The sequence below is a fragment of the Panthera leo genome, chromosome A3 (assembly GCF_018350215.1).
Source record: "Panthera leo isolate Ple1 chromosome A3, P.leo_Ple1_pat1.1, whole genome shotgun sequence".
In the NCBI taxonomy this organism is placed as follows: domain Eukaryota; kingdom Metazoa; phylum Chordata; class Mammalia; order Carnivora; family Felidae; genus Panthera; species Panthera leo.
In genome coordinates, this window is record NC_056681.1 from 9,075,623 (window position 1) to 9,088,149 (window position 12,527).

Sequence of the window (12,527 nt, forward strand, 5' to 3'; positions counted from 1 at the left end):
TTTTTTTTAATTAATTTATTTATTTTTGAGAGAGAGAGGGAGAGGGAGAATGAGCAGGGGAGGGGGAGAGACAGAGAGGGAGAGAGAGAGAGACAGAATCTGAAGCAGGCTCCAGGCTCTGAGCTGTCAGCACAGAGTCCGACACGGGGCTCGGACCCACGAACCGTGAGATCGTGACCTGAGCCGAAGTCAGACACCCAACCGATTGAGTCACTTAGGTGCCCCAAGTTAAGAAATCTTTTTAAACAGTCTTCTAATGGACTTATTTGTTGGGATCTCACCTTGTTCTATAAGTTTGCATGTGGCTAAGTCTGATATTAGCCCTCTAATAAAACCTGATTAGATTAGAGGATTTGTTGATTCCGGCCATTTGGCAAATCTCACTGCATTGCCGGTTCGCATTCAGAGTGAACCCCAGAGAACCTAATCCCAAGGTTCCTGCTTTTTAAGTGACACCGTGTCCCTCAGAACACAGGGCCAAGTGACTGAGACTTTGGACACACAGTCATAAATTAACCCAGACACATTTAGCATGTGGTCTTGTGGACTTTATGAAGGGCGTGAAAAGGTCCTGTTGATTATGATGGGCTCAGGGCGGCATGCCTTCTTTAGGAAGATGCACATTCCAAGCAATCGCTGGTGGTAATATTCATAAATCCTTGCTGATTCACAGGACCTGCTCTTGGTGAATGTAGTTTGCATCACTGGTCTGGAACAAGGGGCATAGTGGAGAGCTGAGTGTCTGGGGAGACGTAAGAATATTGAGGTTTCGGGGGTTGCCGTGTCCCAGAGAAGGAAAAAATAGCAACGACAGCTTCAGGTACTTGTGGACCAACTCCTAAAAGGTCATCTGGCAAAAGATGTAGAATTTGCGGGAAGGTGGGGTGGATCACACCTGCTGGAAATATTTGCACAGAGCCGGTGTGTTCTCGGAAAGAGGAAGAAATGTGGTCCGTATCTCCTTCTCATTTCTCTTAGCCTAAATATCACGGGCAGCAAAAGCTAGCTTTTGACCATTAGCCGTCCACACTCTTAGAGACACGTACCCCTTAAAACACAACATTGGTATGAAGGTCGTTACCCTGGCCAGTCTCTTATTTCGCCTGACTTCACAGATCTGTAAGGCGTTAGCAGTTGCAAGAGATTGATATGATAGTTTGTGAGTAATTTGGATGAACTATAACACTAACCCAGTAAAGTATTATAATTTTAAATGTGTCCAGAAAATAATTGAAATTCTGGCTTAGCTTTATCATAATGCAAACTGCTGGGTATATTTAACAGCTGACTAGCTTAGCATGAATATTGCTTTAGAAATGGGGTCATATTGTTTTTACGGAACAATATTGCTCTCAACCACGTTTAGGAGGGGAAAAAAGCAGGAGATTATGAGGATACTTTTAACCTTTCTGTCTCTTTCTATCTGTGTTTACTATGGTGATTTAGGCGTTTGGTGTTGTTTGAAGGCAAACAAAGAAGGTGCTGGCATTTAAAACAGACCTGGCAATGAGCCCTTGGCCATCAGATTCCTTCTTATTGCGACTCTGTCACAGAATCTCAGTTCCCCATCAATCTGTTTTTCTGTATCCTGGTCAGGAACAAGGCAGATAAGAGTATCCCCTCCTGACCACAACAGATATCACAAATAGGCTGCCCCCTGTAGGTACCTACAGAGGAACACAGTGTTTTCTTTCTTTCAAATATTTTTGCCAACATTTAACAAAAGGAAATGTCACATGAAAATCCAGATTTATGGATGTTCCTGAAAAGTCAGAGGAGTTGGCCGTACTGGGCCTGCATTTCTGCAGGAGGACAAATCCCTGAGCCGAGCGGCCACAGGCACCTTGAGAGGCACTAAAGGCATCTCAATTGACAACGGTTGTCTCCTGGCCTGTGTTTAATTTTCCCTCTCAGTCACCTGAGTTTTTGATTCCTGGTCGGCAATATCGCGTCCCTACGCCTTCACACAATGGCGCCCTACAGTGTGTCAGGGTGCGCGACTGACCCGCGATATCTGCCCGTGGTTCGCAAGCTTTTTCTGTAAAGAAGGAGTTTGGAAACGGTTTAGACTTTGTGGGTCGTACCATTTCTGTTTGCAGCTACTCGACTCTGCTGCCGTAGCACCAAAGCAGCCACAGGTGATCCGTCAGTGAACGGGCGCGTCCGTGTTCCAATAAAGTTTTATTTATGAAAACAGGTTGATCTGTGAGCTATAGAATTTGCCAACCCCTGACATCGGAGGAAAAAACAACAAAAACAAAAACAAATACAACGAACTTGCCCTGAAACAATCACCCTGTATAAAGGAATTTCTCACCAACAGAGAGCTTTTAATAGATGTGGGACCAATTCTTCGCCAAGCGGTGCTCAGCCTGTGAAAGTGAAACCACAGTCTTCAAGCACGTGTGGGTGTGTATATACCAGGGTGGAAGTGTGTGCGCCTAACCCGTTCCTCATTGTGTTCATTCTAAAAATATTTACTGACTCCTAGTAGTTCTCTTCTCCCAGTATCATTATTGGAAAAGACTTCCCTTCTAAGAAAAATGGAAAGAGCTTAAAATCTGTTCCTTCATGGAAAATTAGTTAAGGTAGGTTATTCTGACAATGGAGTAAGTAGGAGTTTCCACTGAGAATACTTGTCATGGCGAGGCAAAAGCTGAGAGACTTCACTGCTTTTCATTTTAGAGGGTAACAGTTTTCTTTTTCTTTCTTTCTTTTCTTTTCTTTTCTTTCTTTCTTTCTCTCTCTCTTTCCTTCTTTCTCTTTCTTTCTTTCTTTCTTTCTTTCTTTCCTTCTTCCTTTCTTTCTCTTTCTTTCTTTCTCTTTCCTTCTTTCTTTCTTTCCTTATTCCTTTCTTTCTTTCTTTCTTTCTTTCTTTCTCTCTCTCTTTCTTTCTTTCCTTCTTTCTTTCTCTCTTTCCTTCTTTCTCTTTCTTTCTTTCTTTCCTTTTTCTTTCTTTCTTTCTTTCTCTCTTTCCTTCTTTCTTTCTCTCTTTCTTTCTTTCCTTCTCTCTCTCTTTCTTTCTTTCTCTTTCTCTTTCTTTCCTTTCTTTCTTTCTCTTTCTCTCTTTCCTTCTTTCTCTTTCTTTCTTTCTTTCCTTCTTCCTTTCTTTCTTTCTCTTTCTTTCTTTCTCTCTTTCCTTCTTTCTCTCTTTCTTTCTCTCTCTTTCTTTCCTTATTCCTTTCTTTCTCTTTCTTTCCTTCTTTCTTTCTTCCTTTCTTTCTTTCTCTCTTTCCTTCTTTCTCTCTCTTTCTTTCTTTCTCTCTTTCTTTCCTTATTCCTTTCTTTCTTTCTGTTTCTTTCTTTCTTTCCTTTTTCTTTCTTTCTTTCTCTCTTTCTTTCTTTCCTTTTTCTTTCTTTCTTTCTCTCTTTCTTTCCTTCTTTCTTTCTTTCTTTCTTTCTCTCTTTCTTTCTTTCTTTCTTTCTTTCTTTCTCTTTCTTTCTCTCTCTCTTTCTTTCTCTCTTTCTTTCTCTTTCTTTCTTTCTTTCTTTCTTTCTTTCTTTCTTTCTTTCTTTCTTTCTTTCTTTCTTCTTTCTTTCTTATGTTTATTTACTTATGAGAGTGCACAAGTAGGGGAGGGGCAGAGAGAGGGGGACAGAAGATCCGAAGCAGGCTCCAAGCTGACAGCCTGATGTGGGCCTTGAACTCGCAAACTGTGAGATCACGACCTGAGCCGAAGTCGGACACTCAACCGACTAAGCCACCCAGGCGTCCCCCAAGGGTAAACAGTTTTCTTGTTGTATCTCACAGTCAAGCTTCACCTTAGCTCTCCAGTTGGAGTGGGCATGAACGGCAGCTCTCCTTCCCTGTATTCTGAGCATTACTGAACAGAGTCCCACGTTCCACTTTCCACAATGAAAATGAAAAGGTAGAACCAGACCAGCGGTATCTAAATGGTAACTTTGGGCCAAATCTGGTACACGTACATTTTTAGTTTGGTCCAGAGTATTTAAAAACAAAACACGAATTAGTTACTGACCTTGGGAAATCGGAAGATTTCACCCCTAGAAAATCAGAATTTGGGCTTTTAAAAAACAATTTGAAGATCTGTTGACACTGAATACTCATTTTTCCACGTATATAACTAGTGGCTGAGTGTAGGTACCTTCTTTGATTATTATGAGTTCACTCCTAGGCTTGCTTCACCCACAGAAGTTACCTGTGTGGATAAGCTTTTGAGTTTATAACCCAAGGGCCGGATAATTTATAGGGTCTCCTTAAGGACCAGCTTCTAGGATTCCAGCTTCTCCAAGTAAAGGCAATAGACACAATAACATCAGCCCACAATATCTCCCAACTTTGTCAATTCACGGATGAGTAACGACGACCTGATCAATACAGTGGGGAGTAATATTGGTTACTGTGGTTCAGTTACAAATCTAATACAAAATGATGCAGAAATGGGAATAAACATTTCATTGTCCGCCCTTCTTCCCTGCAGGGGCAAACAGCCAAAACAACACTTGCTTTCCGTTGAGGGATGTCAAGCTTCACAAATTTTATTTCTTGTTGCTGGCTGAAACACTCAAGACTGTTCTCGTGTTTAAAAAGCCCGAGGGAGGGACATAGAAAAGAATGGATGGGGACACCCATTTATATAGGGGACTTCACAGCATTTCAAATAGGCTTTGGGTTTACCTAAAGTCTTGGGCTGATGGAGGAAAAAGGAATCGACACCCCATGGAAATACTGAGAAAGGGCCGCAGGGGGAGGAACGCGGTAAGAGCCTCTTTGACCATGACTAGGTTTCCCTGTTAAAAACGGCACCCAGCGCGGCTCAGTCTGTTAAGCGTCTGACTTTGGCTCAGACCATCATCTCGTGGCTCGTGGGTTCGAGCCCCACATCAGGCTCTGCACTGACAATGTAGAGCCTGCTTGGGATTCTCTCTCCTCCTCTTTCTGACCCTTTCTGGACTCAAGCGGTCTCTCTCTCAAAATACGTAAGTAAACTTAAAAAAAAAAAAAAGAAAAAGAAAAGAACATGGCGCTGGGGCTCGACAGGCTGTCGCTCTCACTTTGGCCGGCCTCGTTTTGAGTCAGCTCATCCCTAATACTGGACTGATTAAGGTTCTACTGGGTAGCCCACCTTACTAGACTAACCTACACTAGACTCTAGTTAGATAGTCTCCAAGATGGGGTGGCAAACAGATGCTGAACAGGGACTGGGGAAGCCACACTACGTCGTTTAATAAATACGCTAGAACATTCTTCACCTCCAGAAAGAAAGATCCCTGCTCCCATGTTCCTTAAAGGCTCTCAGCCTGTGTTCTCGCTTTTAAGAGATGACACCACCACGGGAGACATCTCATTTTCTTTATGAAAAGAAAAGAAGGACAGAAGCGATGATAGATAGCTTCTGATATCTGGCCTCAGGGAGACAACAGAAATCGGCGGGGACGAAGAAGGACTGTTACGGGTCTGGCCCGGGGGAAGGGGATGGCTGCACCCCAGCTCCGGCTCACCTAGCCATGCCCAAACGCAGAGTCGGGGCCACGGAGCTTTCAAGTTTGCAGAAAGGATACGGGAATTTGGATTTTTGTGGAGAACCTCCAGGTCATTAAATTTCGGCCATCCCGTTTGCTTCGCGGTTGCTACGATCACTGCTATCGTCTTGTTGCGTATTTTGTGCGGGCCAGACCGAGCCCGCAGGCCCAATTCAGTTGCCCCTTTGCCCACCGCTCTGAAGTTGGATCCTGCTTAATGCGATCTCAAGGCTTCCCGTGTCTCTATTTGAATCAGAAGAGGTGCCAGCCGAGACCATGTGGATGGGTGAGCATGCACACAGCTCCGTTACTTGAAAAGCTACGCAAAGCGAATGTTCTACATCACAGGTCAGAGGCCCTTCGGCCTAGAGATGGAGTCTTGAGGAAACAAACAGCGCAGAACGAAAGAAGCAGACTGACCTCGTGCAATCTGCCATTAGCACGTCCCCGGCCGGAGCCATGGCTTTCTTAGTTTTAAAAAGGAGAAGTTTCTCTCAAAGTAGGACACAAGGCCGCATTGCCGGGTGGAGGGAACCTGGGATCCGGGGCACCAGTCGGAGCCCTTTCTCCAACCTTCATTCAATGTGCGCCCGCTCTCTCAGTCTCGGCTGCCGGGTGCAAAATGGAGCTAGGACAGGAGCCGTGGCGAGGGACCTTGTGCGACCTGGTGACACAGATGGGGCCGCTCCCCGGATAAACCCCGGGGGTTACGAGACTGGGGGTGGTGGGCCAGGTGCAGCCTTCAAACACGTTTTGTTGGGGCCACACGTGATCTTAAAATGGAAACATTTCACATTTATGGATAGGTGGGGCCTGTCTCCTGGAAACTGAGTTCTGACGTTCCTGGCCCTGCCCCGTTGCCCGGCAGAGCTATGCCTCTGCCACCCGCTCCGCACCGAGCAGGAGGGGTCGGCCCCGGTCCCCACCCACTCCCTACATCACACCCAGCTCTCTGCTCAGACTTGTCCTCCCCGACCTGGGAATCTAAAGTGATTTGCAAGATGTCCATTTGGCTTGGTATCCTAGTTATTGTTGTGTGGTTTGTTTTTTTTTCCATCCATAAACCCCTATGGACCGTGAGCCACACGTCCACTTCTCTGGGACTCAGTTATCTGGTCTTTAAAATGGGAATGATAATATCTGCCTGGAGCCTGGCTCCCCGAGCTGCTAGTCTGGGGGGACGTCCGGCCAGCAGAGGGCGCTGGAACAAAAGGTTGCAGGTGGACCCATCCAGCAGGGAGCGGACAGGTAGGGCAGCTGGGAAGGTGGGCGCTCTCACATTCTGCCCACTGGGGGAGGGGGGGGGACACGACTCCACAGAGTGGACATGACCGTCAGCAACTACTCATCTATCGGTACAGCCGCACATCACCAGCAATGTGACTTTCTGGGATATGTAATGTGACCACAAACTTTCTAATGCTGCAGCCTGACAATCAGACGCTAAAAATAACAAACGGCCTGCCCTGGAAGAGAAAGAGACGGCCCCCTTGGAAACGGGAGACGGGCCATTTTTGGCTCTGCTCGCTGCGGGCGCCCTGCACGGGATTCTCCGGGCGGTGGAGAGAGTCTGTGAGGAGAGCTCACTGCAGTCGAACCGTGTGTTCGCTTTTAGACAACTCGGTCCCAGGAAGATGTAGACAAATTGGAGTAAGTTCAGAGAAGAGCAAGCTAGATGATTAAGGGGAGAAGGGGATTGATTTATAGGGGAGATTAAAGCAGCCCGACACGTCTGAGCTGTCTTCCGCGGGGGACAAACCCGGGAGTGACAAGCTGGAACTTCACACACCTTTGAGAGGTGTAAACACCGGAGAGGAGGAATTAGCACAGTGTGAGTCGCTTTTAACAGCATTTTCCGGGATGATGTTGACACCAGAAAAATCTTGGTGGCCGGCGAGCGCTGGTTGGGCACACCTCTGCCTGAGAAGCATTTATCGTCCTGACGGTGTCTGCCATTAAATGACATTGTCTAGCTCGGCATTCGTGGCCTCTGTGATCTGGCCCCGGCCTACCTTTCCTTCCAGTTCTGCATCCTCCCCTCCCGGCCAGGGACACCCCATCCGTGCCCCTGGTTGCAGCCACTCCTGACCTTTGTCTCATTCCCCTGCCAGGAGTGGAAAAGTTTAGGAACCGGCAATGGCCGGGCCGGCAAGGGGGGCGGAGGGAGACAACAGAACTTGGGACTGCCGTACGGGAGCAGGTGACAGCGACGTTACTTTGATATTTATTTCATATGACCCTGAAATACGAGCATCTTATTACAAAGCCAGCTGGGGTCCTCACATCTTCCACTCATTGTCCTCAGATGCTGTTGCGGGTGACAAGGCCAGAGACCAGAGGCGATGCTCTTCTGATTTTTAGGTTTGATTCTCTGGGAACTTGACTGGAGAAGCGGGTCGTGGCTAAAATAAAGAATCCCGGGAGATGCGGACTTCCACCGCAGAGGCAGGCCTCTGGTCCTGAGGGATGAGGAGGGGCGGCCGGGACTCCAGCTCCCTCACAAAGGGACGTGTCAGCCCCAGGACAGAGACTGGGCATTGGGCCTAGGACCCCCTGTGGCTCCTTCTTTCCCAGTCCTAGGACACCACTTCCTTGTATTTCTAACAAATTCTCTTCCCCACTCCTCCCCTCCTGAGGGAAAAATATCCAGGATGCTCTTCCGTTATGGAAATCTGGTCGTAGACGGGAGCCGAAGCAGCCCTGAGAAGAAAGCAAGAGTCTAAGAAGAGCTGTTCAAGCTCTCTTGTGAACCAGGAAAGGAGAATGACAGGGGTGCCTGCGGGGCTCTTAAGCGTCTGACTCTTGATTTCAGCTCAACTTGATGATCTCGCGGTTCATGGGACGGAGCCCCGCGTTGGGCTCCGTACTGATGGCACCGAGCCTACCTGGTATTCTCTCTCTCTCTCTCTCTCTCTCTGCCTATCTCTTTGGCCCTCCCAGCTTTCGCACTCTCCCAAAAATAAATAAATAAACTTAAAAACAAACAGACAAACAAACAATGGCTACGAGACATCCCGGGATGGTTTAACCAGCGCAGGGCGCGGCAGGAGCGTTCTGAATACGGCACGCAACTATCAAAAATGCTGCGGCTTCGGTCTGTCAACCAGCGCAATGTACTGAACTACCGAAAACTGGTACTGAAGTCACAGGATGAGAAGGGCGTCTCGGGTGGCACAGCCCAGACAAACGTTTGCCAAGCGGGGATGTGGGCTCAGAGCTGCTGGATTTCGTCATTCTGTTCATGGTAGCCCACACTGAGGTTTTGATGAGATAAGCTTGAAACAAAGCACAAACAAAATCCATATTTCTGCAGGATACGTACGTGCCAATGGTCCTGCCGTTGGAATCTCCTGGTCTTAGTCTGTTTGGACTTGAAACCCTGCCTTTCTCTTTCAAATGCCATAGCCTTCACAAAGATTTCTTTATTTTAAAATTTTTTTTTAAATGTTTATTTTTGAGAGAGAGAGAGGGAGAGAGAGAGACAGCATGAGTGGGAGAGGGGCAGAGAGAGAGAGGAAGACACAGAATCCGAAGCAGGCTCGAGGCTCTGAGCTGTCAGCCCAGAGCCCCACGCGGGGCTGGAACTCAGGAACGGAGAGATCACGACCTGAGCCGAAGTCGGATGCTCAACCGACTGAGCCACCCGGATGCCCCCACACAAAGATTTCTTTAATCGGGCCAATCACAATGACACTCTCCTCTCAGATCCAGGGCTTCTTAGTATAATAATGATAATCACAATAGCGTTTATTGAGTATTTACTAAGTACCAGGACAGTGGTACAAAGCCTTTTACATATTCTCCCTGGATCAACTCCTTTCTCTGTCTCAAATACTAGCTTCTTAGAGATATCCCATGAATATTCTTTTTTTTTTTTTTGCTCGGTAGTGCTTTTATTTTTTTATTATTTTTTTTAATATATGAAATTTATTGCCAAATTGGTTTCCATACAACACCCAGTGCTCATCCCAAAAGGTGCCCTCCTCACTACCCATCACCCACCCCCCCTCCCTCCCACCCCCCATCAACCCTCAGTTTGTTCTCAGTTTTTAACAGTCTCTTATGAATATTCTTTTTTAAGTTATTTATTAATTTAATTTGAGGGAGAGAGAGAGAGAGAGAGCGCCAGGGAGGGGCAGAGAGGGGGAGAGAGAGACCCAAGCAGGGTCCACACTATCAGCACAGAGCCCGACATGGAGCTTGAACTCACGAACCTGAACTGATCATGATCTGAACTGAAATGAAGAGTCAGACGCTTTACTGACTGAGCCCCCCAGGACACCCCCCTTCCTGAATGTTCTTTATGCAGACACTTCTCTTCATCCCCAACTATGCCTTTACTCTGCTTGTTTTTCTTGACTGGCATATAGTAATCTGATGCAGCTTTTAACTTACTTGCTCAACTTGCACTGTCTGTTTCCCCGCGGGAACGTAACCCCCACGCGAGTAAACGGTCCTGAGTGGTTTGCCCATTGCTGTTCCCTCAGTGCGTTGAACCACACCTGTTACATCGTCATAAGTATTTAATTACATTAATTTGAGTAATTTCCCTTATTTTGGGCTACTTGCCATACATTTTCTTGGCAAGGAGAGTAAAACCCCTGCAAGTTCTGGGTCTTCACACTAGATTTGACGCAAGGCAAAGCCAAGATCTGTGGTTCCTCTGTGCAGGTAACTCCCCGAAGCACCTCGCAGAAGGTCCAGCTTAGCGCATGTCCTACCTTTACTAGGCATTTAGGAATATTTGGTGAGTTAATTTACCTCTCCAGATACAGGAGCCATAGGATAGGATGAAGCCAGGCTGGACGTCCTCTTAGGTGTGGCCCTTCAGAGGTCAAGACACAGAGCCATTTACTTTTGATTACTTTCTTAAGGTTCTTCTTTTCTTTTCTTTTCTTTTCTTTTCTTTTCTTTTCTTTTCTTTTCTTTTCTTTTCTCAAATCTTAAGTGTGAAATACAGCCACTGAGGTTGGTTCATCAGTGTTCATTGGCATAAAATTGCAAAAAAGTCCAATTAGTTTGTTGATTACATTAAAAATTTTTTTCAATGTTTATTTTTGAGAGACAGAGTGTGAGCAGGGAAGGGGCAGAGAGAGGGAGACACAGAATCCGCAGCAGGCTCCAGGCTCTGAGCTGTCGGCACAGAGCCCCACGTGGGGCTTGAACTCACGGACCGCGAGTTCATGACCCGAGCCGAAGTCAGACGCTTAACCGACTGAGCCACCCAGGTGCCCCATGTTGAGTACATTTTTAATGGTATTCCAAATAATGGTGTTATCAAAATAAATGAAGGCCATTGCTCCAGGAAATATTTCTCCATGAAATTTATCCGTGTGTGTCTGTGTGTGTGTGTGTGTCTGTGTGTGTGAAACCGAGCACCATGGTTTATTCGTGGAAAGAGCCCAGTTTTTCTTACTGACTGATTATATAAAATTCAAGCACTTTTGGCTGTGCCATGCAGTCAGCTGAGTTCAGGCACCCACAAGTCCCGGGTGGCCCGTGTTTGCTCTAGTTGGTAATCACGCATCCAGGTACGGCAAGAGAAGGAATTTAGGGACCAGGCTTCCTCAAGGCCTAACCCAGACTCTCAGTTGTCATCAGGGAGACCCACGGATTTTCAAGACACAAGCAAGGCAATGGTAACAGACTTCAACCAGGATGACCTGATGGCTAAACTTCTAGCCATGTGATAATTGGTTTGAATACTAAAACTAGAATTTAAATAAAAATTAGGAAGAAAAAAATAAAAGCTTTATAGTTAAAAAAGAAAAAGGAAATTCATTTGAAAAGTTTTGGCTTTGCTTTTTTTTTTCTTCTATTGGCAATAGAATGCCAACCTCTATAACTAAATGGAAACTGAAGCGTTACCCTCCATACTGTCATTTACGTATCGAACTAGGCATCTTTTAAATTTTTTTCCAGCACCCACTGCTCTTTTCTTGATTGACAACACCTTGGTTTGGATTTTCCTTTGGAGTAGAACCCACTCCACCCTGACTGCCAGTCTGTGCGGTTCATGGGAAGCTAACCCCCTGCTAGCCCCCTGATGAGAATGTGCCCCAAGACAGCTCTTCAGGGGCCTGCATCCGCCTGGCCACAGTGAGTGGCCCAGAGATGGGCTTCTTCAGGACCCAATCCTGAAAAATAATAGAATTGTAGAATTTCACGGGAATAAGGTGGGGGCGGGGAGTCCATTTCCTGCTGGCCCTGAATGTGTGAGAACACCTCGATTTAAGAATGAAGCCAGGGGTGCCTGGGTGGCTCAGTCTGTTTAGCGTCTGACTTTGGCTCAGGTCTTGATCTCTCAGTGCGTGAGTTCAAGCCCTGCATCGGGCTCTGTGCTGACAGCTCAGAGCCTGGAGCCTGTTTTGGATTCTGTGTCTCCCTCTCTCTTTGTCCCTCCCCCGCTTGCACTCTGCCTCTCTCTCTCTCAAATAAATAGAGATTTAAAAAAATTAAAGAAAAAAAAAAGAATGAAGCCAGCACCGAGGAGAGCTATTTGATTCCTGAAGCCAGTTCCATTACCACACGATTTGGTTAAAAGACCCAATAACGTCTCTGTTGATGCCTAGTTGAGTTGGGTTTTCTGTCCTTTGACATGGAAACAGTCCTGACTACTACATAAATTATATCCCTCCAAAATGTGTTCTAATAATTCACATTTCCACTAAAGTTAGATGGGCAGTGCTGGTGGGGACAGGGAGGTTGTAAGACTTTTTGTGGGGCCCTAATTACTTTTGCTTTAGGGGATCCTTCCTACCAGAATAATATTGATATTAAAAATTATTCTGAATATTACTTTAAGTGCCTCAACATTTAAATTTTGTCTACTTGAAGCAAAATTTAATCATCTTTTTTTTCCCGGGCCCTAAAATCTCCACTTTTTGCTGACGTGAGAAAAAAATAAAACATTTTCTTCCACCTTAATGATTCATTCTTTTCCCTCTGATTTTAAAAGAAATCTGAACATTCTGACAGGCCCCTAGAAGCTTCCAGGGCCCCTGGCTTACTCTGCCTAATGGATCCTGGGGCTCTACAGAGTT

At 46.1% G+C, this 12,527-nt stretch overlaps 1 protein-coding gene across 3 annotated transcripts in view; it reads right to left on the bottom strand.

The window, feature by feature from the left end:
• Positions 1-12,527, bottom strand: part of TSHZ2 (teashirt zinc finger homeobox 2) — a 405,034-nt gene that overhangs the window by 168,265 nt on the left and 224,242 nt on the right. The window lies entirely within an intron of this gene.